Source organism: Ambystoma mexicanum, chromosome 3q, assembly GCF_040938575.1.
Source record: "Ambystoma mexicanum isolate Mex_15411 chromosome 3q, UKY_AmexF1_1, whole genome shotgun sequence".
Lineage (NCBI taxonomy): Eukaryota > Metazoa > Chordata > Amphibia > Caudata > Ambystomatidae > Ambystoma > Ambystoma mexicanum.
This window is the reverse complement of record NC_090926.1, coordinates 803,974,600-804,002,341: the sequence shown is the minus strand read 5'-3', so window position 1 is coordinate 804,002,341 and position 27,742 is coordinate 803,974,600.

Genomic DNA, 27,742 nt, shown 5'->3' with positions numbered 1-27,742 from the left:
GCTGAACATTTTGAACAGACACACACATATCCACAAATGTACCTCCCAAAAAGAATTAGACAAAGGTCCATTTATATTTTATACTTTTTACATTGCCTACACCATGAAACCTACCCTCATGCCACATTTTAGGTTTGTTGCATGTTGGGAGGTGTGCTGAACATTTCGTACAGACACACACACACACATATCCACAATGTTCTCTTTTATATATTTAAGAAAGATAATTACAGTATTGCTACTGTAGAAAATACTGCATTGTCTCCATGCTATACAGTAAAATTTAGGTTGGTGTATCTAAATCTCATAGTGTCAACTATATTTCATTTTGTTGATGAAGATCCAGCACATTGACAAGTGAAGACTTTTGAAAATGTACATGATCACATGAACAAATACTTTTGATGGCCAAACCAGTTCTGTTACATGCTGGTTGCATACATCTGTGCAACTAGTCCATGGGCTGATTCCATACTCCTTGACATTGTATCTTACACTGTAGGTAGTCTCCAGAGCTCGCTTTGGTCTTATGATTGCATTATTTATTAGAACATGTGGGAGAGAGCTGACCAAACTGTTTTCAGAGACTTTTTCATCATGTCTATTTATTTGTGGCCATTCATGCAGGTGACCTTTCAGGCACTCATACAGGGTTTGCCAGTCTGCTTGCCCACTCACATAGTTGAGTAGATTTTATGAAGGGTGAGTACCATTTGCAGGGGATGTTTCAAACTTTTATTTAACATTTACTTTGCCTGCGATAATTGTCAAATAAAGGTTTCACAGTGAATGGCTGGACTCTGGGTGGCAGCAGTGTGCCAAACATTGTCGATTGGTGGTGACATGTGCCGTTTTACAGAAAGGGCATTTTACATTTTGTTGTCATCCGTTACCATTGGTCAAGTGCATTTCTCTTAGGTCGAGTAGGTAAACTAAGTTACTCGATCTGCAGGTCTAGTGAAATTTGGAAGACTTGGCTCATCTCACTAACCTATTACTTCAGCGGTACACACACATGCTGTACTAATGCTCCTTTAATGTCTTGGGTACAAATACCTTCTGTTGACATTACAACACTGCTAATCAAATCGTTTTGTTTGCTAACAAAGAACATTTTAATTAGCAAACTCTGCTAATCAATTTTTTAAAAATATAGTATGCCTTGCTATTATGGGATGCCTCCCCTTTCTCCTAATTTCTGACTTTTTCTTCTATTCTGTGTGCTTCTCTCTGGTCCTTCACCTAGAGACTAATACGTGGCTGATACTATATCTCCAAATTTGAACTTCCTCTCTTGTACTTGTCCTTATTCATTAGGAAATCAATCTCCTCCCAAAATCTAACCTTGCAGGTTCTCCTTTGAGGGCTGGCATTATTGTTCCTTCTACCATGGGATAGTTTCCCCCGGCTATGGCTAATCGTGAGCTCATTGCCAGGGTTGCTCATTGTGTATTTATTATTTCACGTAGGATGTAGGTTAATGTTCTTATTGCTGGAGTGCTTATGAGCTCCAAATATAACTAACTAAAAACTGAAAGCCAGCTATCATCGTTTTCCAAAACTCATCTACAGCCACCTGACATAATCAAGTTGAGTGCTCTATGCCTTTGTTGTGGAGTGACTGGAGGAAATGCTGCCTCAAGTGAACTCAATTTAGTGGCGTACCATTTGGGTATCTCCTCTTTCTTTGCTAGGCTTGTACCCACTAGAGATTTGAGGGTACAGAATGAAAGTCCCCCTTCTTCACTAGCTGGAGAAAGATGTGGTGCTGGATTAGCTCCTAGAGCTACTATCGCCAAAGCATGTGCTTTGTTTGTGTCAAGGTATCTCTGTAAGGTAATATACTGCTGCCTAGTATAAGGATCTGTATGATTTCACTTCGGGTGAAATCTGATTAGGTGCTCTGGCGTTAAACCATCTGATGCTAAGGGTTCATATCTAGCAATATTTTCAGGATATGTTAAATGGCCCAAACCAATTTTGATGGTCTATGTTTTCTAAGGCTATTTCAGAATAGTTGTATGGTGAATATTCTACTTACTCTATATCCTTCCTTAGGTAAAGGGATTCAAATCCAGCCCCTACTTTTGCAGTCATTGTTTTCATGAATGAAAAAGGTGCCCCCCTAGGCAGACCTCCTTGTCTTGCCACTGCTACATAAAATTAGCACCACGGTTGATAACACCTCTACCTGTCAGCAATTTATTGTCTGCTCGATGGCTTTAAGCAGGTATTGGACCAACAATATGTTTTAGTTAGCCATTCTAGTGTCTCTTTTTACTAGATGTATTTTTCTTATATTATCAAGCTTGAAACCCCTATCGACCCTTCTACAGTAAGCTAAATAGGAAGACCAATTATCTTTTTATCAGGGGGTTCTACATTTTTACCTCTAAAGATATTTTACTCGATTGGGGACTCTAGACCGTGCCCTCAAAAAGCTGAAAGCCATATAATGTTGCGGAACCTGGTGTGCGTTCGTTCTTTGTGGACTTGTTCTGGAGGGAAGCCGGAAGAGGATGCTGGAGTCAGCTGAGGTCAGTGATGGGGGAGAGGATGACAACTGCTATGGCTTCCCAAGAAACAAAACTTTTTTTAAATGATGGGTGCCCACTGTTATGCCTTCTAAAGACCCAGAAAAGGTGTTCAAAGTTACGGGGGACAAATGATATTGGTTCCCAGAACCTGTACACTTTATGGGCATCAACTGTCAGGATTCATATCCTATACTCAATGCCAGAGACGGATGAAATGCATCACTGGAGCTGTGGCAGGTTTTGAGTGATGTATATGAAGCAAGGCTGGAGAATGTTTTGTCTCTACGCTTCAATGGAAAAGAAACTACTACTCCTGAGTACCTGACAGGCTTACTATTGGACAGAAATAATGTTGTGGGTCTACCTTCTGTGTGAATGTATGTATCAATGCTTATTAACTTTGTGTGTATGATAAATATTAGATGATATTATCTTCTCTAGAGAGTTTTATCACAAAACCAACAAGTGTTTGAACTTGCAATAAAGTGTCATGTATACTCATAAATAGAAACAGTAATAATGATATCACTCTCTTGTTTATGTCGCAAATGGCAGAGAAAACCCCTCAGAGTCTTTGAGACAGTTCATGGGTAATTTGTATTTTTGTGAGCCCTAGGGTTTTCCCTCCTCTCTCGTCTCCTGGGGGATTCCCTCCCTAACCCAGGTTCCTGTAACCCCGGTTGGGGCTACCGAACGGTAAGTCCTACTGTCTAATAGCTGGCTTTTGCCAAATGGTGGCTCCCTAAACCTCACCAGGAACTTCCTGGCTCTCCCTTCTCTAACCAGAGGTTATTGTTCTAACAGGAGTTTGGATAGTGCTTTGCTCTGTGGTATTTAGATTACTTCAGTCATACCCGTTCACCTCTTCTCCTCTACACTTACTACCACTCCCCTCCGCTTACTATTCCCATCAGACCTCCGTCCCTCAGATGTTTCAATCCTCCTACCCTTGCCTCCACGCTTTGATGTTATCACTCCTCACACTCCACTTTAATATTCCCCTCTCTTCTACTACTACTCTCCTCTATGCTCAGTATGTCTCTCCTCCTCCCACTACTGCCCTCCTCCACCTACTACTACTCTCCTCTTGCCACTAGCATTCCCCTCCTGTTCTCACTACTACTCTCCTCCTCCCACTACTACTGTCCTCTACCCACTACTAAAGTCCTCTACACACTATTACTACCATCCTTCCCAAGCTCACACACACACACATACACAGGCACGCCATATAGTAAATATTTGAAGTCACTTGCTACACAACCACGCTCACTCACACTGCAGAATCCTTTCACTCAAAACACCAATACCTCACCATCTCAAATTATAGTCTCCATACTCTGCCACATCCACCTTCTGGTCTGTTGGTCCTCCTCTTCATCCTCATCCTCTTCTGACTTCGCCTGAACAACTCACGCCAGCCTGCTTCCTCGACCCTCTCTTAAGCGTCCCGTTGCTCTGCCAATTGTCAGCTTTCCCTAACCGATCTCCCTGCTCTATCCCTGCCCGGAGGTGTCACATAGCACAAACTACATTACAGACAATTTAGAAGCCATGCCTTTTTCCTGTGGGGGCCTGCTGCGGTGTGTCAATGGTGGTTCATACAGTTGAATGTCCACGTCCTTGTTGGGGTCCGATTCTCTTTCCAACCAGTTGGTAAATCCAGTCACCCATGGGACTTTAACTGTTTGTTTTACATGGCGGTCTAGCGGGCTGCCCTTTCATTGAGGCAGCTGTTCCTTGCCACCCAGGAGTGGAGTGTGATGAGATTTGCCACTGTGTAGCTGTAGTTGCACATGGATTTCTCTCTGCACTCTTCTCCACTGCCTTTCCTCTGCTCGCTGTGGCGTAGGGATGGTTGCTACTGCTTTCACGGATCTCAGCCATTCTCTGTCTTGTGTAGGATGCTGATGGTACCTTGTTGCCGGCCAGTGCACTGGCTCCTCTTTCCCATAACATATAGAAAGATTCTGGCAAGCGACTTTGTTGGTGGCATGGTGTGAGACAAATGTGTACTGCTAGTTTTCCTGCATGCACAAAGAAAAGGGGTAAGGCTTAGGTCCCTCCAAGCTACCTACTTAGGGCTGGCTCTGGGTTTCCCCCATAATGGACTGGCCTCCTTATCCCCTCTTGAAAAGGCCAGGCTACTGGCCCTGTGACATATAACATTTAGGTATAAATATTCTCTTGTGGAGATAATATGCAAGAATAGTCAAACAATATAAAGTTCCCAATATTAGCAATAAAGTAGTTGAGTAGATACTCAGCATCTTACTCTTCATTAAACCATTAACATGTTAAAACTACCTACCACCAATTAACAATGTATAAGTAGCCATCATGTCCAGTTAAAACTAAAAATCATACTCACAATTGTGATGCTGTGGATTGACAAGCCATGAGACAAGTAAGGTTCCACAGACTACCCTCTGGATAAACTATTAGATGGAAAGGATTACAAACTCTGTCAAAAAGTCCATGGCTTCTATGAGCATTTAGTTACAAACAACTTAAAAGTGGTCTGCAGTCATGGATCAAAAAAGATTACATGTAAGCATTTTAAATCACTCTGTAAAGGATTCATCTTGACCTTCCTTTGTGCTTTGATGGCGTCACTTATCCTGCCCAAAGAAGTACAATGGCAACAAAGGTTATATATTGATACTATGCCGAAACTCGGTACCACAATAAAACTCAGTGTTTGACCAGCATCAGGAAAGTTGAAAGTCTAATCTAAGAAAAATACAGCATAGTGTCTCCTAATGGTTCTCCCATTTGAAAAAATATATGTTGAAAAATTGGACAAATTGCTTATTTCAGTGCCCAAAATATTGAGACTGACAATTTGTCCAAAAGTGCCACTTTTTAGCTTTGTGAGCAGTTTACTGTCTCAGCCTGGGGACATCCTAAATCTGTTCACTGCTTGCTTTCAATGCAGTTCAGCTTTGTAATTTAGCTCTGCCTCCAAATTGCTGAAGCAAGCATTAGAAAAATTTGAATTTAGAAAAACTGGCAAATTGCCAATCCTCAGGCTCATAGACTGAAATTACAGCTTTGGCCTAGTCATTAAAGTTTCAGCTTGCTTCCTGGCCCAGGCAGGTCAAGATCCTGTGGGTCCGCAGTATCCTTCAGTGCATATCCCTTCAAAGTACAGAGTGTCTTACCCTTTGGTCACATTTCAGGAACTCTTTCTGAAAGCGCTACTTTATAAAGCCAAAGTGACACCCTGCTTCCCTGTTAGCTAATCCAATGCTAACAGATAATTATGTTATTCATATAATCAGCAAAACAGTTGAATTGGCCATCTTGCTTGTACATTTAAAATTAATTGTGTTGTTATCAGTTTCTTCTGTATCAACTGGCATGTTTGGACAAGATGGGCCTTTTGACAAATTATGTAAAATGATAATGTTATTCCTAACACATCATTGTTTTACTATCAGGTTGTCCCAAAGAAGCATTCAAAATATTATTTTTTTTCTTTTGGTTAGGTTTTGCAGCATTTGTCCTGCAGTTTGCAATGAAATCTTTTCAAAATAATTATTCCATTTAGAAAACATTGGGCCTCATTCAAGTTTGGAGGAGTGGCAATAGAATGGTGGTAACAGAATTATTACCACTTTTCCCACTCAACTAAATCCAGAGTTTGGCATTGAAGAGGAGGATTTACCTCCAGCACTATGCTGGAGGTTAATCCTTCACCTTACCACCAAAAAAATCAGGAAAATTGGTGGAATTAACACCGAACTTCCCATGGAGTCCTATGGGGTCCAACAAATTGGGACTTTCACCCCCTACCACCACTTGTAATTCTTTGGTAAATCCATGGGACCAAGTGGGGTAACAGTAATTCCATTTGGCAGTAGTATGGCAGAATCACTGCTGAACTGCTGCCAAACTCATTATGAGGGCCAATGTGTTTATTTAGACAATTTGCAAGCAAGACAAGCTAGAAATGAGTTATTACCCTCAGTCTACCTCTTTCTTGTGTAGTTGGCATACAATAAAAAATGTTTTTTTTTTAACGCACCCATTTTTTGTGGCTGCTGTTAAAACTGTTTTACCCTATCACGTATCCTGAATGACTCAATGTTCTGTACACTATTCACGTGTGCTTGAAAATAGAAAAAATGTTTAATGGACTTTTGTGAATTGCATCTTCTGTCAAAGTCAATAGGAATGTTCCATTTGAGAAATGCATGCCTGTCAAAATTGGAATTTATGTCAGACGGAAATCATCAAAGAGATCCAGTATAGGGAGGATGGGAGGCGTGGATGGCAAGACAAGGAGGTAGGCACAGATGAATGATGGCTGAGGAAAAAGAAGGAACTGTAAGAGTCAGATAAAGAGCTTGTGAGGGATCCGATAAGAGAAGCAGAATGAGAGATTAAGGAAGTGATCAGAGGAGAACCATGAGGACAAGGAGGAGAGCGATACAGGTGTAGGCGAACAAGACCTATTAAGAGTCAGAAGAGGAGAATGAAGAAGAGGAGGCCGTTTGCAAGTTTGAGGAACAGAGGGCTGTGTTTTCAGAGAAGGATATTGTGGAAGAGCTAGAAGAGGACATAGCAAGAAACGTTACATTATGGAAGAGTAGTAGACTATTAGGAGGTGAAAGGAGAGAGAAAGAGAGAAAGAGGACAACAATATGAAGAGGTTGGAGGATCTAGAAACCTAACACCTTGTAAGATATCTGAAGATGACAGTGGGAGAGAGGGGAGACTGGCAGAGCGATATAGCAGAAGGATTTAACAAACGTTGTGTACCCTGATAGCGTCAGTAGGTCTGTGAGAGCCTGCCTGGCTGTAGGAAAACATTAGAGGCAGTAGGAGTAATGGGCTGGTGGAGAAGCAGGCAGTGTATCCTAGAGAGAATATCTGAACATGGGTGAAGAGAAGCAGGGACAGCCGGTGGGGAGGCCAGGATCCCCCAGAGGTGTTCGGTTTGGCTTGAGCCAGCCCACCCCACTCGAAACTTCGATTTGCCCTCCATGCAGCACAGAAACAACTTGCCTAATTAGGGTTTGGAGAACCACTAAAGCCCATACTGGGAAGACCCAAAAATGAACAACTGCAGCTGTAACCTGATGACTGAGATGGAAAGTTAACCCCTATGTTGTAACCACTCCACTTTCCACAATATATAATATGTTATCTTGCATTTGCATAGCTCCTCCTGCATTGTTTTTGGCTTTGAAGCACTTTGCCTGTCAGAGGGGCAAAAGAGGAGTATGACAGAACTTTCAGAACTAGTAGGAAGAAACAAAGTTGGGTAGATAGTTGGGATGAGGGCGAGGGATAAATAAGATGCATAGGAAGGCATGAGAAGGAAAAAGTAGAGGAGCTATGTGTACAACTGGACCACATTTATAGTGGGACTCAACTGTATTCTATGGGGCGCAGCGCCAAGAGGAGAGATAGCTGGCGAGGGGGTGTTCTCTGCACAAGCGGGAGGTGTTACTCACTACATGGTGAGCAGGGGCATGTTGAAGCCATGCCCAAGGAAACACATGCAGCAAAGCCCGTATTCTTACTTTCCTAGGCCACCAAGGACATTTGGGAGGGGTTCTATGTCAGAAATCCGGATTTGCCAAGTTTGCAAAAGCTCCCTTAAAAGCAAGCAAAAAAGCACACTTTTTTGGTTTCTCATGTATGTCATGGTTAACAAACCCCTATGTTTGTGCAAAAAGTACTTATGGCCAGACTTTGAGCCTTTCACAGTGTCATGGTGAGCCAAGGCAAGCAGAAAACCATGCCCAAGAAAACACAGCGGGCAAAGTCCCTCTACTTACTGGTCTAGGCCATGAACGGGCAGATTCTATATATGGGAAAGTTGGAAGGAAAATATGGGCACATTCAACTGAAGGTGGGATTTTGACCATGGCTTTCTTGGGAGCAGAAGCCCAGTCCCACCTTCCTAGAGGTTCCCGAGTCCTGCTAGGGCTTTTAAGGTGATGGGTATATTGGTGTTTGTGGCAAGAATCCTCTACTGTGTACTGTTAATAGAGGGCATCATGAGAATGGTTGTCATAATTGTGGTTTATGGTCTACTTAACCAATTAGATTTCCAGGTATATCTTTGTTGTTTTGTTTTGTTGCATGTTTAGGAGTTGCTACCTTGTGTCTCATGGATGCTTCAAAAATGCTTCAACCTCAACATAATATAACATGATCTAACCAGAATGAGTACATAAAGTAGCACTCAAGCAGATTCTAGTTAATGTGCATTTAGCTTTGGGAAAAGAACACTTTGATCCCAGCAAAGTAGGGGATTACAAACCTGTTTTTACAGCTTATAACATGACATCATATAGCATAACAGTGTAGCATATCAAACCTAATTCAGTGTAGCACTTCAAAACAGTGCTGGGCATAGATAATATATTATAAGGTACTCACCTTAGTGACTAACATACTCCTAGTCCATGGTCCCCTTTCCTCCATATTGTATGGGCGTCCCTCGCTAGAGACGGGAGACGGAACCTTTTCACCAGAAAAATTCTTCCCCTTTACATTTAGAGGGGTGCAGGGCACGGCCCTGGGAGCATGTGCTCTCCTGACTACGCACACTGGCGCCACTCCTCAGTCCCCATTGACGCGTCGACAATATTACCATTGCCTAATGACACCAGTTTTATAGGGGGGGGGGTGGTGGGACATATGGAGGAAAGGGGACTATAGAATAGGAGTATGTTAGTCACTACAGTGAATAACTTATAATTACTCCTACGTCCCGTCCCCTTTCCTCCATACTGTATGTGCGATTACAACTGAATGTGGTCCCAGGGTGGAGAGTTGACCCTTCTTAAGAAAACAAGTTCCTTAATTCTGCTTGCCGAATGCCGCGTCTGACCTGGAGCTGGCATCCAAACAGTAGTGCTTCCAAAAAGCAGAGGGAGTGGCCCACGTGGCCGCCCTGCTGATGACCTGCCACGGGACGTGTCTCTGGAATGCAACAGCCGTGGACTTGGCTCTGACAGCGTGGGCATGCAGGTTCGACGGAAGTGATTTGTGCAGCCCCTCATATGCCTCCTTAATGGCAGAAACCATCCACCTTGCTATGGAGGCCTTGGAAGCCTGATATCCTGGCCTTGACCCACCGAAGGTGATAAATAGAGCCTCAGACTTGCGGAAGCTCTTGGTCCTGTCCAGATAGAACTTTAGCGCTCGCCTAACATCTAGACAGTGCCGAAACCTTCTGAACATCGTCCTTGGGGTCTGCGAAGAAAGTCGGGAGTACTATCTCCTCATATAAATGGAGCGCAGAGACTGCTTTGGGCAAGAACGCGGGATGCGTTCTGAGGGCCACATTGTCCCTATGAAAGGTAGTGTACGGCCCAGATGACACCAGAGCTTGGATTTCACTGCCTGCAGCTAAAAGACCCATCAAGAGGGCTGTCTTAATGGTCACTAGCCTGATGTCCACGGACGCCATTGGCTCAAATGGTTTATGCGCCAAGGCGTCCCAACACTATGTTGAGGTCCCACACGGGTGTGGCGTCTTGATGGGCGGGTAGAGCCTGGTGAGGCCAGTCAGATGTCTTTTAACCACTGGATTGGCAGATGAGAAAACATCCTCCTCCGAGTTCCGTTAGGCTCCGATGGCCGCTAGATGGGTGCAGCATGTGCCTATTTGCACCCCTGAGTGTGTGAGGTGTCCCAAAAAGGATAGCACATCGTCCAATGTGCAAGTAAGAGGATCGACCTTCTTAGCCTCAGCCCAGTGGCAGAACCTAGTCCACTTGCTTTTGTACTGGCTCCTAGTAGCATCGCTCCTAGCACCCTGAATGACCCCAAAGTTAGCCTGTGAGAGGCGCAGATGTTTACATGTAACCTGTTCAGGAACCACGCTGCAAGGACTAACTTCGGCGAGGTGGGGTGGATGACTGTGCCCCCCTGCTGTGACAGGGCCCAACGGAAGGTGGATCGGAGGTTGGTCCGACAGGCTGAGTAGCTCCAAAAACCATGGCCTCATCGGCCACCAGAGAACTATCAGAATAATACTGAGGTGCCGGCACTCCCTTATCTTGCAGATCACCCTGTGTACCAGTGGAGTAGGAGGGAAGACATCGGCATTCATGCTGTTAAACTGTATCTGTAACACATCGCCCAGAGAGCCTAGACCCTGTCCTTGCCAGGATGCAAACTGAGGGCCCTTACTGCTGTATCAGGTGGCAAAGAGGTCCACCTCAAGTTGACCCCATCTTTTGAAGATCCCCTGAAGCACCTAATCATTCAGTTGCCATTCGTAATTGTCCGCCCCCAGCCTGCTGAGCCTGTCCGCCTCCAGGTTCGACGCCCCCGGGAGGTGGATCTCTGTCAAGTGAATGTCGTTCGCCAGAGCCCATTCCCAGATGCTGACTGCCAGGGTGCATGGAGGAGGGAACCTGGTGCCACCCTGCTTGTTGATATAATACATGCTGGTGGAGTTGTCCATCTGAATAAGGATCATCTTGCCATTGATGAGTGGCAGCAAGGCCTTGATATCCAACCAGATGGCTTTCAACTCTAGCTAATTGATATGGGCCTCTTGCTCCTGAAGGGACCATACTCTATGGACGCTGTGGTTGTCCAGGGAAGCTCCCCAGTCCTCCAAAGAGGAGTCTGTGATGATGGTAACCTGCGGTACTGGTTGTCGGAAGTGCCTGCCTATGCTCAGGTTGCAGTCCGTGCTCCACCAGACTAGGTCCTAGTAGAGAAAGGGAGGAATGCTGAGGAGTTCCACCTGGAAACCCAGCTCCTGATTCCATGAGGCTGTGAAAGCTTTGTGTAAGGCACTGCCAGAAGACATGCCGCCATGATACCCAGGAGGTGCTGATACCACCATGCTGAGGTCACCTCTCTGCTGAGAAAATGACTAGTGGCCCTCTTGATGGCTGTGATCTTGTCCTCTGAGGGAAATATTCTCTCGGATCTCGTATCCCAGATGAGACTCAGGAACATTAGACTCTGTGTCGGCTCCAGATGTAATTTCTTGAGATTGATAGAGAATCCCAAGTCATGTAGCGTATTCAAGAGGGCGGAGGAGGTATGATGGACTGCTTCCGGGGATCTCACCCTGACAAGCCAGTCGTCTAGGTATGGATAGACATGGTGGCCTTTGGCCCTGAGAAGGGATGCCACCACTGCATTCATAAGCCTGGTAAAAGCCAAGAATTGAGGCCAAAGGGCAGGACTTTGTATTGGAAATGAAAGCCTATGATCCTGAACCTCAGGCAGGACCATTGGGGTTGCCAAGTCGGGATGTGTAGGTAAGCGTCCTTCAGATCCAGGGAGCACATCCAGTCTCCCATGCACAGTGTCTCCGCAATAAGCGCTGGGGTAACCATCTTGAACTTTTGAAGCGGAAGGGAAAGGTGCAGGGTGGAAAGGTCAAACACAACTCTCTGGCCAACCTGGTTCTTATTGTGTATGGTAAAAATCCTGGAGTAGAAGCTCATACCCCGCTGGGAGGCTGTGACTTCTTCCACTACCTGGCTATCTACTAGCGATCGAATTTCCACCAACAGAGTTGTTGTCCCAATCTGTGGGAGTGGAGGGGAGGATAGAGGAGAGGAGAGGGAGGAACCGGTAGGCGGTAGCCCGTATACACTACTGACAGGAGGCAGGGATGCGCAAAACTTGCGCGCCAATTCAGTGCATAGAGGGCAAGACTGCCCCCCACCGGAGACACGTGGATCATGCCTTCTTTCCCTCTGAGGCTGAGGAGGGGGACTGAAAGAAGCCCTTTTTCACTGCCTTGTGCTGTTTGCAGTGGTGTTGACTCAGAGATCGGTCTAGCAGCCTGGACCGTCGTTCTTGGAAGCCCCAAAACACGCCGAAGGCCCGCTTCTTGTCAGAACGCTGGTGCGTTTGACTGTAGGTCTTGGGCGTGGACTTTGTGAGGATGGATAAGGATTTCACAGTCTGTTAACTGTTCTTCTTCTTATCAAGTTCCTCATCAGTGGGGGATTGAAAGAGGTTGCTACCCTCGAATGGAAGGTCCAATATGAACTTGGTAGCCCGGAGCCAGGCAGTCCTTCTCATGTCCGTGGCGATGCAGATGGCCCGAAGTGAGGTGTCAATATGGGCCACTGTGGACTCCATGATGTCTTGATCCACCATCTTTGCTTCTGCCAGCCCCGCTTTGAAGAGTGCCTGTGTATCGGGCGTTCCGGAATGAAGTCGGCTATTTCCCGCCAAAGCCTCTGGTTAATGGCTGAGAGCATAGCATCTACATTAGACTGACAAAGGTCAGCAACGCTTTGGAATATACCTTCTTTCCATACTCCTCCAAGTTCTTCTCCTCCTTGCTTAGCAGAGCCGAGGACGAGGTGGCCGAGGAAGAGTGCGGCTTCGACTAGCTAGAGGCTGCAACAATCACAGACGAATGCGGTAGAGGGTGTGCCGACAACAAGAGTGTGCCCCCCTCCAATTGCCTGTACTTGGTGTTGAGGCGCCTGTGGGTGGGCAGCGCCGAATGGTGTTTCAGCCATCACTTTTTGGCTAAGGTGACGTCGTCCTTCTGAATCGGAATCCCTGTTCTAGCTGAGGGGTGTAGAGTGAGGACCTTGACCAGGACCCCCGCCAGGTTGTTTAACCTTGGGTTGTGGAAGCCCCAACTATTCAGCCAAAACTGCCAGTCGTTCATGGAAGGCCTTGGCTGAAGATGGTGTGTCAGGGTCCACCTCTTCATCGGTATCCACCAGGGTATCTGGCTGGCTGGGGGAGAAGTGCTGGGAGCCTAAGGCTGAGGTGTGGGGACTGGAGCCAGAGGCTGGTGTGGAGGCTGTTGTGGAACCACCTGAACTGTAAGAGGCAGGGGAGCCGGAATTGAAGGACCCGGCGTGGGCAGCTGGGGCTGCACAGGGGCCTGAGGCACCGGAGCCATAGGAAGAATTACTATAGGCGCTGGCGGAGGGACTGGAGGCAGCATGTCCCTGATCACATCCCGAAGGATGGAGCCCATCTGAGGGGACCTCCTCAGCATGAGGAATTTCTCAAAAAAACGGTCCTCACAGGGTGGTGGGGTGGCAGGTGGTATTGACTGAGTAGCGGACGGCTACTGGAGCCTGTGCGTACTCTGCCTGCCTTGTTGCAGGGGATATCTGCCTTGCAATGCTGAAATATGAGCTGTAGGCCACGTACCTCGTGAAGACAAGTCCCACCTGGACACTCGATCTCCTATCTGCTCCCCGAATGGGGATGTGTTGGACGAGCGGCCATCTTGTCTGGTGCGGCGGCCATTTTGTCGAGCTGTATGCCACGTGCCTGTGTCGTGGTGCCTGGCTCGCTGGGACTTGCCTCCTCCTGAACTCTTGGCGGTGGATCATGAGGCCTACCCTGCACCTCAGGTCGAGGCCTGGTAGCCGGGGTGCCCTTGGTTCAGTCACCAGACATTTATCCGGTAGAAGGGCCTAGCCCCTTGGGTGGACACCTGATAGAAGAACCTTGCAGTCCCTCAGCACTGTCTCTGGAAGGATCTAGCGACCCCTGGTGGACGGTAGCTGAATGAGCCTCGGGACCTGTGCTGGTGTGAGAACCTGAACGGTCTCTCCCACTCAGACGTTTCCTAGGAAAGGAGTCGCCCTTGCAGGGTGCGATGGAAAAAAGCAGCCCTACCTTAGGCCTTGACTTGTGCCTGACGAAGTTCTTCAATTCCTCTGGAGGCGACTTCTCGAAGAGCTCCCTCCACCGAGCTAACCTGTTCTTCAGAGCTCGCAGTGTAAGCGCGTTGCACGCTGTACGGCCTTCCCAGCCGTGGTCGGGGCCAAAGCAGCATAGCCTCAGAGTGTGGGGGTCGGTCATGGGGAAGAGCCCCTCGCAGGCTGGACACCTGCTGAAGACCAAGGACCTTGACATGCGCCGGGGAGGAGCGTGGCAGCAGAGGACCGAGTACCTGGTTAAAGATTAGAAGACAAAAGACAAAAAAGACAGTATCTGAGGAAGATTGTGTAGAATTACAAGGCTGAAGCCAAACCCAGGAGCGCTGGTGAAAGCGGTCCGTTCCTGTCGACGAGGAAAAGAGGACTGAGGAGTGGCGCCAGTGGGCGGAGTCAGGGGAGCGCATGCTCCCAGGCCTGCGCCCCTGCACGCCTCTAAATTTAAAGGGGAAGAAGATTTTTTTCTGGTGAAAAAGGTTCTGTTTTCCATCCCTAGCGAGGGACACCCATACAGTATGAGGAAAGGGGACGGGATGTAGGAGTACGTTTAGTACAGACACATAGCAAAACATCCCACACATACACACTCCGCTCCAGACGCACCTTCTGCTGCTCTTGGGTTGACTGAATTCAAGATGAAATGGCTGCTCTTCAGTAGGCCAAGGCCCTAGGTCTCCAAAGGCAAGGGACCCCTCCCCCTCCCCCACACTATGGATGTCATTTTACCAAAATGCCATAGGTGATGACATCACATGAAATGATGTAATTTGACCCTCACCTCAAGTGACATCACGGGAAGTCATGGCACACAACATTTCACCACTAATAATGCACTGTCATCAATCCAGAAATTTAGCTCACAATAGAATGCAAGCAAATAGTTAGTGAATATATTGGAAAATAAGAGGTGTAAGTTTGCATGCCTATGGCACTCCACGTTCCACAATAATGGGTGAAGTCACCAACTCTTTCCTTCTATACCCCACCACAACTGAAATATGTGTTTTCACATCCATGATTCAATTGGTATAGACACATTGTATAGAGGTTGAAAGCTATTGCTAAATCCATAAAGTCAGCATACAGCACTTCTTTCTTGCTAAATAATAACTTGGCTGCAAAATGATATAGGTTTAAGCCCTGGCGGAGGACTTGTGTCCCTTTTGAATGCCTAACTGAGATGATGCAAGTACAATTTTCTGCTCAACCCAATCTGACAGTCTTGCAAGGATCAGACTCCCAAATAGATAGAAAGAGCTGTTCAGCAAGGATATTGACCTGTAACTAACAAGGATATTTATTATTTTATTTAAAAATGTTATATAGAGCATCTGCAATTGGGGGGTGGAAAAAGGGCTGTTTTGTTTTGGCCTGGGGTAGGAAGGGAGACAGCAGAGGTCGTAGCTGAGACAGCAGGGGTTTCAACTGCGATTTCTAACAACCCCCAGATGACATCCCTGGGCTAAGCACGGCAGCATAATGTCTCAGCGTCACAAGTGTCCCTGTCTGTGCATCCTCCCAAATGACTCAAACCACACCCTCATGCAAATTCACGAAGGCAGCTTTTGAGTCAACAGAGTATATTTTTGTGGAAATACTATCTCCATGCCTGTTCTTTGACACAACGCTTAAAGGGATGGTCTAGTAAAAAATGTTATTTAAAAAATAGATAGGTTTTAAAACCGCAGCGTTTTCCAACACAACCGCGTGTGTTTCTGCCTGCTGTGGCTATCACTTTGGGTCTCCGGTGGTCCCAGGGGAGCACCGGAGACCCAAAGTGAAAGCCACAGCTGGCAGAAACACACGCGGTTATGTTTACATGCCGCGTAGTGTTTCTACCTGCAGCTGATTTCCCATTTGGGGCTCTCGGGCTCCCCATGGGGAGCCCGAGAGCCCCAAATGGAAAAGCAGATTCAGGCAGACACAAACGCGGTTGTTTTCCGCAATGCCGCGTGGGGAGCCCGAGAGCCCCAAATGGTAAAGCAGATTCAGGCAGACACAACGCGGTTGTGTTGGAAAACGCTGCGGTTTTAAAACCGCAGCGTTTTCCAACACAATAACGTTTTATTTATGCTTGCGGTCGCTTCAAAAGCGACCGCAACATAAATACAACGTTTTTAAAGCTGCGGTTTTATTTCTGAGTTTTCCGGGCTCCTGCAGCGTTTTCCAACACAATAACGTTTTATTTATGCTTGCGGTCGCTTCAAAAGCGACCGCAAACATAAATACAACGTTTTTAAAGCTGCGGTTTTATTTCTAAGTTTTCCGGGCGCCTCCAGCCCAGAAAACTTAGAAATAAAACCGCAGCTAGTGCTTATTTTTTGTAAAAAAAATAAATAGCACTTACCGAGATTCAGCTGCAGCTTTCCTGCTCTGGTCTCCGGTCCGCGTCCTCCGAGTCCCGGCACTAATGAAGGGAAAGCCACCCAGCGGTAGACTTTGTTTACTACAGCTGGCTGGCTTTTCCTTCATTAGTGCCGCAAAAGCAAAAGCCAGCACAGGAGGGCCTCCATTTCACAAAATGGCGGCGCCCCTGTGCTTGCTTTTTCGAATTTTGAGCTTGAATAGCTCAAAATTTTACATAGGAAGTTTTAAAACGGAGGATGCTAGTATATTTTTTTTATGTGACCTATCTATTTTTTAAATAAAATTTTTTACTAGACCATCCCTTTAAGTTCCTCAAACATGGTTTTAAGTACTTTATGGAAGGCCCAACTCTTTGTGGCCAGAGTGAAAGGTGGTTGACTAGATTTTCATTCTTTTAGATTTCATGGTTTATATTTCGATTGCTTTTTTCCCCCCCAAGAGCTAGAAAAGTCGAAGTTAGTTTGTATTGTTTTTCTTTTGTCTTTTTAGTTTTGCTGAGAGGTAGCAAAGCTAATTTGGTGCCATGAATTCTCCTGTAGTGTGTGTGTTCCTGTGGTATTCATGGAAGGCTGCAGCAGTTTGGTTTGCTATTTTATCCTGACCCTGACATGCCTGAGTTAGGCAACATATAATTAGATAACTGCTTCCTTCCAATGTTCTTTTGCCTGACACTAATATGGTTGTGTCAGGCTCCACAATCCAAGTTACAGATATTTACAGCATGTACCGTAGGGCACAACAGTAGTTATATACATAGTATTTTACAGTAAAGAAGAGTAGGGGGCTGAGAGGGTGCTTGTAGCGGTGGGATGATGCCAGTGACAGGCTTGAGAGGTCCTCAAGCCTGTCACTGAGAGGTGATTGTTTTTCAGGTTATAACGAAGTCCTGAATATGGTGGTATTCTTTTTAGTCAGAGACAGTGCAGGGTGGGTGTTGAACAAAAGGGTTGAAGGCGGCTTACATTTGTTCATATGGGAGTGCAACGTCCAAAGACTGAAAGAAAATATAAGCTGAGAGAATATATAAAACGTGAATGTTTCCACCATTTTAATGTTGGTATTGACACCATGGTGTTTTAGTGTCTAGGCCACTTTCAAATCTGCTATTAGCTGCACTAAGTCTCATTTCTCAGCTCTTGACAATTCATTTAATTGGCCTTCATTTATGCTTCGCCCCAGAAAGTCTTATGATTGCCAAGGTCCATAGTGGGAGGATGTAGAGCAAACATTAGTTATTATTGCAAGGAGTATATTCCTGCTATCATTTCTTGTGAAGATTTTCCCAGACGATGTGAGCACAGTGTATAATATCAGTTTATGTTCTTAGAATTAGGAAGACGATAATACTATAGTTGCAGAACACATATTTTGGGGTGAACCAGGCCTCGGGTTGAGGCATTGCCAAAGTGCTGAATTGGGATGCGGGATCTACTGCCATCTAGAAGATTCCAGGATTGCCAAGTTCATGATAGAGTCGCTAGTAGCAGACATTTTATAAGAAATTACTTGTTAAGAATGGATCCTCTGACATATTTTATGAGGCGCTGCAAACTAAGAGTTTCTGTTCTTGGTTTAGCTAGAAGGATGAGTAATGGGGATAGCAACATGTTTCCATATGGTAGTTGCAAAGGATATGTTTCAAACATGAGGAAGCCGCAAGGTCTGCGAACTGTCTGGGTTGCCAGATGTCTAGTTCCATGAGAGTGGATCTTACTGTGTCTAGTTGTGTTGCCACGGGGGCTGGAGGAATGACTTCACGCTTCTCACTGACGATACACATGATTAGGTCATCTGTAGGGCGATGCACTCATAACGTCATGAGTATTGTATTATCTAATAGAGTAGGGTACTGTATGTCGTTCTTTAGATTCTTATCTAGGTAGAAGCCAATAGGCCAACACCTGCCAATTTGTAATACATTCTAATGTATTCAAATTGTGTGAGTTCTGTCTTTAAATAAGTGGGTGGGCTGAACATGTGCAGCTTTTGGTCTCCTGAGACTAGACTGACCTCCCGGCTGTTAATTGCATGCATTAAAGCTGTTTTTCTTGCAATTGGTGCCTCTCATTATTGTTTCCTGGATTGATTTTTGGGCCTACTTTTACATGTTCTAATAGGGGTATATCACTAGGGAGGTTTCTATAGGAGTTAGTGGCATCCCTTGGATAGCTTTGAATACAAGAAGGCGGACATTAGAGGAACAGTTGATGAGGGGGAGATGTGGGTTGAACGAGGGAGGTTGGCAAGTGCACAGATGGCAGTTTAGCACTTTTGTTAGGGCAGAAATACATTTTTGGGATTGTTTAGTCCTACTTTGTGGTTACCCCAAACATTTTCCTTTATTCTTGCTAACTTCCCTAGTTTTTTTCCTTTACTATATTGGCCATAGGGACCTCTACCAAAATCTCCCTACCACTGCAACCCTTTTGTGATATGCTGCCCTGGTAGCCCACATGGCTAACTGGGCAGGATTGCTTTTTATATACCTCGTTGAACGCTCACCGCATTTTGGATTGCATGCGCACACAAGCACTTTTTAAAAAAGACATTATGTCATCCTGATGATTTTCTCTGAAACGCAGGTGCAAGTCTAATTTTACAAAAGGACAATGTACCAACCAGTCCATAATTGCATATTATTATATTATAGAGGTCAATAATGTATAACTTGTGACCAATTTAAAAAGCCAAGTAGTATAGGGTTGGATCAGCGACAAACAAGGGTATTGACTAGATATATGAAGACTAGTAGAAACAGTTATGGCTTCAATTGTAATGTAATATATGGAAGGATAGAGACATGAATATTCATTGATGACTTTTGGGTTACTACTGTTGCTCTTACCAATAGAATTTTCTTCTTTCTTTTTTTGTGTTTTTTTAATTGTTTTTTTCAGTGAATTATTTCTCTTATCCTAAACACTCCTTCCCTCGACCACTCCTTATTCTCCGTCCATATGTGTTTTATTACATTTTTTTCTAAATTGTTTACAACAGAAATTTAAGTTTTGTTTCATGGAATGCCCAGATTTGAGAAAAGCACTGGTGTTGCCGAAACACGTGTTATCAGAGGGCACATTGATTGATGGATATAAAATATATGAATGGCACTATCACAAAACTTTGTTTCCTTCTTGTTATTGATTGTGGCGCAATGCAATGTTGAGGGCAAAAATGCGGTCTACAATTTGGAGGTGGGATCTAGACCTCTGTCCCTAAAAAGGGTTATACGTAACCAGGTCATCACAGCACAGGAAGTTGATGTAATTACCCCTCCAAATCTTAAGGTACGTTTCACACATCAACAGCTCTGCTGACCAGCTCTATCAGTCTATACAGAAAAACTGAAACATGGCTGAATACCTTCTCAACCACGAGGAGGAATCAAAAAATGTATTTTCACCACGTGGAAGCTTGGCACATGCTTTCTCCAGTACTACGACCAAGCGGGAAGATTTGAAATACAAATTCAGAAAAGATTTCCAAAAAAGAGCTAGATAAATACTGGGAAATCATCTCACTTAAGAATTACTTAACAAATAAACAAATTCCCAGAGGTTGGCGAATACTAATTTTCCCGGACTTCACAAGTGACGATGATAAAGACCTTGCCAAGCAGTGGGAACATAACCTCAACACAAGCTCAAAAAACATGATAGAAGTTTTAATTGAACATGTGACAAGGGAACGCAAGAAAGCTACTGAACAAATAGAAGTAATGAAAAAAGAAATAACGGAAATGAAGTCACTTCAAGTTACTAAGGAAAAATTACCAAAAATTACATGAGATATTAAAGGATTACCAGGACGACATCAACCTTGGGAAATTACAACTGTTTTTCTGTGATGAAAGAGACTACCGAGAAGATCGGGTTTATACGTTTCAGGAAAAATACAATAAATATACCAGGCCCCTGTCAAAAGGAAGCACACCAAATACTTCCTCGGGCCGTTTGGATGCAGATGAAGGAGACAGTGAGATTACGAGAGATGAAGCATCCGGTACAGAAATGGAAAGTGCAGGATTTATCAATCAAATCAAGAGATAAAGAAAAGGTAATTGGAATGCTCCAAGAAAGCAGGTCCGTTTTCAGCTTCCCACCAACTTGGTAACAGCCCAAACTACATCAGGAGGAGAGGAAGGAGGGGGGCGTGGTGGATACAGGAAATCCCAAATCTCTGGACGATAACAGGAGGTTAACGAGGGTGAGTGCAAAAGAAGTGGCAAGGAACCTCAAATAAACAACTTCGTCATGAATCTCTCTGACAGAATGTTAACAACACAAGAAACCGCATTGCTTAACAAAGGATTTTCATTTGTGCCAACATGCAATTCTGACCACACCGAACTTCTAATTGATTTGTTCAGATATATTCTTAAGTTAAAATTAAAAAAAATGTTGCCACACAAGTCTCAAGATCATATATCCCTCCAGCTAGGACACCGGCAAGTACACTAAGCATTGAAAAGATTGAGAATATCCACCTCCTGAGATCACTTGACAAACCTGAGACATTTGAAATGATTGATACATTACAAGAACTTGACATAGTACCTACAGCTATGACACAAATTGAACTCAAGCCTAAATCCAAGATTACGCCACAATTGGCACCGATAATATGATTGATGCATTTTATAAATAAGTTATGAATGAGATTTAAAAGCTAGCAGACAGACCAAGACATACCCCAACAGCTGGGTATTTGACAAAAGAAGAAATTGGCACAGAAAAGGTCTTATTACTGATGAAGAAAAACTGTATCTGCATATAAAACATCCGGTCACAACAACAATTTACTTTTTGCCTAAAGAATGTTTCTGCATATAAAACATTCGGTCACACCGACAATTTACTTTTTTCCTAAAGTGCATAAGACCTTTCAGCAAATTCCACAAGGAAGACCCATTGTAAGTGGGAGAAGGATGGGCCACAGAAAATATGAGGAATATATTGATAACATACTGAGACCAGAGGTACCCAAATTAAAGGCGTATCTGAAGGATACCACGCATACTATTAAGATGCTAAATCAAATTGTTTGGAAACCAGAATACATTCTTGCCACTTTAGACATGCGCACCTTATACACATCAATAAAACAAGCATGATCTTGCTTTACAGACAATTGATTAAGTGTTTAAAAGTACTACTGCCTCGCACTATCATCAACTTAACATGCTCAAAGAAATGCTCCAAGCAACTCTCGACTTTAATGTATTCATGTTTGATGACAACTATTACCACCAACGCCAAAGTGTGGCGATGGGCACCAAATATGCCCCTGCTCTTGCAAATCTTTTCATGGGTATGACTGAAGACAATGTAGTATACACAGACATCAGATATACAGAACAGGTGATTTTATGAGTTTGTTACATTGACAATGTGATTTTGATCTGGAAGGGAAATACACAGGTATTAGAAGAATTCACGATGAGACTGAATAAAAAAACTGCAGGAATTGAGTTTACTTCAATATGAGTAAAACAACCATTGACCTCCTGGTCCTAACCATCTATGCAGTAGATGAACAACTACGTACAAAACATATCGGAAGGAAACAGAAGTAAACTCAACTCTCTTCACAACTAGTTGCCATCAACAACTGGTCAAAAATGATATCCCCACTGGAGAATTCATAAGGGTATGCAGGAACTGTCATGAATACAACATATCCCAGGACGAATGTGATTTGCTATCAACACGCTTCAGGGAAAGCAGGTATCGATGGAAATATATCAAGAAAGCCTGTGACAAGGCCACAATCTTAACATAAGATCAAACATTATTGGGAAAAGACAAGTCTACACCACAGCAAACAGATCAGGTATTCTTTGTAACTAGATACTGCCAAGACAGCTACAAGATAAAGAAAATCCAAGAACGGAACTGGCATATTCTTTGTCTATACCCACACATCTCACAATATGTGGACCAAGGCCCCAGAATTATCTTCAAATGGGCGAAAACTCTAAGAAACAATTTGAGCCCATCGTTACTGCCTCAAGACACAAGCATTCCAAGACTAACATGGTTAGGACAGGAAGTGACAGGCTTCAGGAAATGTGGCACCTGCACTATGTGCAAACATGCTCATGCGAACACTGCCGTATTTCAAGATAATATAAACAAGATACGGATCAAAGAAAACATAAATTGCAGGTCTAAATTTGTGGTCTATGCAATAATTTGTGTCTGTGAACGTATTTACATCGGGAGTACGATCAGAGAACTCCGTACCTTTATTAGAGAACCTTTATCCGGGATTGGCAGCCAAAACCCGATGCTGCCACCGGCCAATCACTATCAAAAGAAACACCAGATGGAGCAAAAACAAGGCATCAAGTTTATTGGACTTCAGAAAGTCACCCATGGAAGAAGGGGTGGTAATCAAGAAATTGCACTTTGACAAACAGAGGCTAGACTAATCTGCAAATTTAGGACTCGATTACTGACTGAATAAAGACAATAAAATGTATTCCTTTTTGTGAGCTCTTAAATACTGAATAAGTCTTAAGGACCACTTAACTTGAATACTGAGTATGTTTTGTGATTATCAGTAATTAATGGTTTGGTTGAAAGCATCGTAAGATGTTGATCTGTAACAACGAACAAAGTTATCTCAGACAAACGTGATTAACTTAGTGTCGATGTAAATTCCATAACAAGCACAACCTCTAACATAATTTCATGGATGGGTCATTGTTAGACTGCACAATAAGATATGCTAGGGCAGATTGCCCATATAGATGTAACATAGTATAATTGCTCAAGTGAATGAGTGTAAGTACTACTGTTCCCTAATGACCATGCATTGTTCATGCATACTTACACTAATTGGAGGCTCTAACGTGCTACCTTTAAACGCCTATTCAATTACCAGCAATGATTACATTTTCTTGTTATACAGGATTCAACCTATAAACATAACCATGTTTATTTCGTTAGAACCATCACCTAACTACGAACGTTGTGACGTGTAAAATTATGATTGGGATCTAAAGTGTTACCCTGGCAATATAGTATAATTGTTCAAGTGAATGAGTTAAGTACTACTGTTCCCAAATGACCATGCATTGTGCATACATAATTTCACTACTTGGAGGCTCGAACGTTTACCTTTAAATGCGTAATCAATTACCATTGATATGATAATTTTTTCTAGTTACATAGGATTTAACCTATAAATATACCCATGTTTATGTTGTCAGAACCATCACCTAACTACGATCATTGTTATGTCAAAAATAATAATTGGGACTTAATATGTTACCATGGCAACAGAGGGTAACAGCACAGTAGAAAATCGAGACCAATACTAAGGAGAAAAAATAATAAACTTTTTCATATGAAAAGCGTGATCGCAACCGGATCTTGAATTTAGGAATACTTTTCGTACTACAATTAGAGGTTCCAAAGTGCGATTTACATATTTGTTTGGTCTACTGCTGTGCTGTAGCCCAAGCACAAGCAAGATGTTCCCAAAATATGGTGGCTGTATGCCGACCAGTCTAGAAAGCAATGAGGGGGTTACCAAGTCACCATGGAAACGCATAAACATACTGGCAGACGACGTGGCATTCCGTTCATAACTCAGAGTGCCAACGGCGCGCTTTCATCTTACAAACGCTTGGTAAGTGCCATTTAAATCCAGATAATACATAACCATACAAGATACACTCACGACTGATCACAGATGTATGTATACCTTACAGTGATCCACGCGTTGGTGGGCGTTGGTGGGCATGTTTTGAATCAATCAATATGTTATGGTTAAACCCACAAAGAGTCAACGCTCACCGCATTTTGGATTTCATGCGCACACACATTATGTCATCCTGATGATTTTCTCTGAAACGCGGGTGTAAGTCTAATTTTACAAAAGGACATTGTACCAACCAGTCCATAATTGCACATTAGGTTTTCTAATTTGCAAACATATAACTTATTCATAAATTATCATTATAGAGGAACTCATAGGTGTGAAAGGACAGAACTGCAAACGAATCACAGATCTAAAACTCTAGAATAGTAATTACAAGCATTTCATTGCAGACGGGATTTAATCCTGTTATTACTTGCACCACTTATCACATATGAAGATTCACTACCAAAACCAATACGGTAAAATACAGATCAACATATGCTTATGTCAGATTGATTAGTTAGTATCAAACAATGACTATACTAGATAAACCTTTTTCTAAACCGATTCAGATATAGGGTACAAGCAGTGCTTGTAGCTGTTTATTTTAGTACAATAAAATAAAAGCTTCCTAAAGGACATATTATAAAGGTCAATAATGTATAACTTGTGACCAATTTAAAAGTCAAGCAGTATAGGGTTGGATCAGCGACAAACATGGGTATTGACTAGATATATGAAGACTAGTAGAAACAGTTATGGCTTCAATTGTAATATAATATATGGAAGGATAGAGACATGAATATTCATTGATGACTTTTGGCTACTACTCTATATGCTCTTACTAATAGCATTTTTCTCTTTCTTTTTTGTGTATTTTATTGTTTTTTTCAATGCATGATTTCTCTTATCCTAAACACTCCTTCCCTTCACCACTCCTTATTCTAGGTCTATATGTGTTTTATAAAACTTTTATCTAAATTGTTTACAACAGAAATTTAAGTTTTGTTTCAGGGAATGCCCAGATTTGAGAAAGGCACTAGTGTTGCAGAAACATGTGTTATCAGAGGGTACATTGCTTGATGGATATAAAATATATGAATGACACAATCACAAAACTCTGTTTCCTTCTTGTTATTGGTTGTGGCGCAATTCAATGTGAGGTCAACAATACGGTCTCTATTTTTATACATTTCAATTCTGGTAAGATCATTGGCTAATGTAGGTTCTAACAGGATACATCCCTATGAATAGGCTACTTTCTCTGCATATAACATATCTTTGAATGGTTGCTGTGGATGGGGAAGTGTCAGTCATTTCAGACTTGGAATCCTCCACTTTTTCCTTCTCATGCCTTCCTGAACACCGTATCTATCCCTCCACCTCATCCCAACTATCTACCCAACTTTGCTTCTCCAGACCACTACTGAATATTCTATCATACTCCTCATTTGCCTCTCTGACAGGCAAAGAGCTTCGAAGCCACAAACTAATGCAGGAGGCGCAATGCAAATGCAAGATAACACAACGTGGCATTGTGGAAGACTTAAACGTCTGACCAACACGGAGCCAATGACATGCTTGGGTCCTTAAGCACTGTGCCCAGAAGTACAAGCCCATTGTTTTGGTAAAAAAATAAAAACCTTTTGGTATCCATGACATTATTGAGGAAATCCCCAAAATAAATCAAAGTGGTTTTAGCATGCTTTTCAGTGAGCTTTTTGGGGGGTGGGGGGGCGGTGAAATTCGGACTTATGACAAACAACCCCTCATAAACATTGTTGGGGGCTCCAGGGAAGTAAGAGGGAGCCGGCCCATTCAAACAAGGTCCTCAACAAAGGCCCTGTCTACCCCTATGTGCCTCCGGTACGCCCCCCACCCCACCTCTTGCACCCCGTTATGTAGGTAAGTGCCCCCCACCTCTTCTTGCCCCTCCAAGAGATATGTATTTGCCCCCCACCCTCTCTTGCACCGCGTGAGGCGTGTATGTGCCCCACCCCCCTCTTGCACCTTGTGATGCATGTATGTGCACGCCACCCCCCGCTTGCACCCTGTGATGCGTGTATGTGCCCCCCTCTTGCACCCTGTGATGTTGTGTATGTGCCCCCCACCCCTCTCTTGCACCCCGTGATGCATGTATGCTCCACCCACCCCCCTCTTGCAACTCGTGATGCGTGTATGTGCCCCCCTCTTGCACCCTGTGATGCGTGTATGTGCCTCCCACCCCTCTCTTGCACCCTGTGATGCGTGTATGCTCCACCCTCCCCGCCTTGCAACCCGTGATGTGTGTATGTGCCCCGCACCCCCTCTTTCACCACCAATGACTTTTGCCAATGCCTGGATTTCCTTGGACAGATTGACTCTTGGGTCTACAGCCCCTCAACTCTTATGCTGGACCTTCCCTGGATCTCCCACTCAGGTTGGCCCTGCGCCCATTGTCTTCGTGAATTCCTTGCCTACATTTTGTGTTCCCTTGCAACACTGGTGCCTCACTGACCCATGCAACTGTTTTCGCCCTTCCCTCTGCCTCTATGCTCTTTTCACTGCTTTATTCTCTGTTCTCTTCTCCTCTCCTTTCCCCCTTTTCTTCCTCTCCTCCCCCTCTTACTTTTTTCTATGCACTTATACTATCTGAATGGTCCATGGACCTAGTACGATAGTAACTTTGTTCGTCTCCCTCCCGCCTTATTTGTAATTCCCCCTTCCCCTCCACCTCTACCAGAAATGTTGTCAGGCCTAGTAAGGTAGACTCCTGTCTGTTTCCCATTTCCTTACTATTTGTGTTTTAGCACTTGCACTATCTGAAATGTCGCTAGGCCAAGTATGATAGTTCTTTGTTCACATTCTTATTGTTCATGGCCTGAAAGATTGTTTTGTATTTTCCCGTTGTTCGCTCCCTTGTCGTAAAGCGCTTTGAAACACACTGTGTAAAGGCGCTTTATAAATAAACCATCATATCATATCATAAGAAGAAGGACTTTGCATCCATGTTTTCTTGGTAGGGCTTCAACATGCTCACCATAACACTGTGGAATACTCAATCTGACCAACGTGGAGCAAATGACATGCTATAGGTCCTTAAGCACTCTGCCCGGAAGCACAAGCCTAGAGTTTGGTCAAGTAAAATAAATAACTAAATAAATAAAATTAAAATAATGGCCAAGAGAGATAACACCCCTTAATCTGCCTTTCTTCTCCTTCCCCCAGAGGCTAACTGTCTCCCAAGCTCTGGTTCTCTCTAGGTTGGTCTATTGCAACAGCCTCTTTCTAAATCTACCTGCCTCTACTCTCTGCCCTAATCCACAACAGGACTGCGAGACTTGTCCTTGGCCTCAAACCCTGGGATTGTATCTCTTCAGCTCTGAAATCCCTTAATTGGCTCCCAGTGGATGCAAGGATTAAATTCAAAACCCTCTGCATTGTCCACAAGGCTTTCTGGGGCCTGGGTCCAAAATACCTTCAACTATCCCTCCAAAAATACCTCCCCTCTCAAGCTCTTTGCTCCTCTACCTCTAACTCCCTCAGGGTCAGTCATTTTTCAAAGAA